The sequence below is a fragment of the Chrysochloris asiatica genome, unplaced genomic scaffold (assembly GCF_000296735.1).
Source record: "Chrysochloris asiatica unplaced genomic scaffold, ChrAsi1.0 scaffold00001, whole genome shotgun sequence".
NCBI classification, from domain to species: Eukaryota; Metazoa; Chordata; class Mammalia; order Afrosoricida; family Chrysochloridae; genus Chrysochloris; species Chrysochloris asiatica.
Genome location: NW_006408519.1, coordinates 58,480,161 through 58,481,184, shown reverse-complemented (window position 1 = coordinate 58,481,184; position 1,024 = coordinate 58,480,161). Strand labels below are relative to the sequence as shown.

At 43.7% G+C, this 1,024-nt stretch overlaps 1 pseudogene; it reads left to right on the top strand.

Moving 5' to 3' along the window:
- LOC102838860 overlaps positions 1 to 1,024 on the top strand; it is a 132,758-nt pseudogene that overhangs the window by 1,126 nt on the left and 130,608 nt on the right.

Sequence of the window (1,024 nt, the reverse complement as noted above, 5' to 3'; positions counted from 1 at the left end):
ACTCAAAAGCATCAATTCTTCTACTGTCTTCCTTATTCACTGTCCAGCTTTCACATGCATATGAGGTTATTGAAAATACCATGAGGGTGAGTTATTTCCAAATACTGACATTCCTTGACCCTAAGGTTCTGATAAGTTCCACTATTCTACTTGCCTTGCTTTTGGAGTTGCCCATCCTTAACTCAAAGCCAGCTTTGATCTGAGGAGTTGTCTGGAATCTAAGCAATTAATTGCACATGGCCAGGAAAGCACCTTCCCTCAAGGAACTGTTCCTATACCTCTGCCTACTGATTCCAAAATTATGAAGTAGTATAGCCAAAGAATTTTTACAAAATTCTGAATTCCTGGTCCCAGAATATATGATCTTTGAAAACCAGAAGAACTTAAAATTTTCTGGATACCGCTTTTATAAAATTTGACCATTGATCTTACGTGTGTGGAGCCCTGGTGCGGCGCTGTAGGCTAATGCGCCAGACTGCAAAACCGTTTGAACTACAAGGTCGGTGGTTCAAGCTCACTAGGTGCTCATTGGAAACCCTATACAGAGTCACTATGGGTCAGAACCAACTCGACGGCACTTAACAACAACATATGGTAGTTGTTGTTAAGTGCCGTCGAGTTGGTTCTGACCCACAGTGGTGGTGGTGGTTGTCTGAGGTGGAGTCAGTACTGATTCATAGCAACCCTGCATAGGGTTTCTGAGGCTGTAAATCTTTACAGGAGCAGAAAGACTCTCCCTCAGACTAGCTGGTAGTTTTGAACTGCTGACCTTGAGGCTAACAGCCCAACTTGTAACCACTATGCTATACCGACCCATAGCAACCCTGTTTCCAAAGAGCAGCTGGTGAGTTTCAACCACCAATGTTGAGGTTCAAAGCGACTTTGCAAAAAATGAACAAACACCTACACCTATGGAAGCAGTAGCTCAAAAGAGAGAACAAGTCCTTACAGCAAGTATCATTCCCACCCCCTCCACACACAGAGTAGACAGGGATGGGCAACTTGAACATTGGCTACCCAAAAT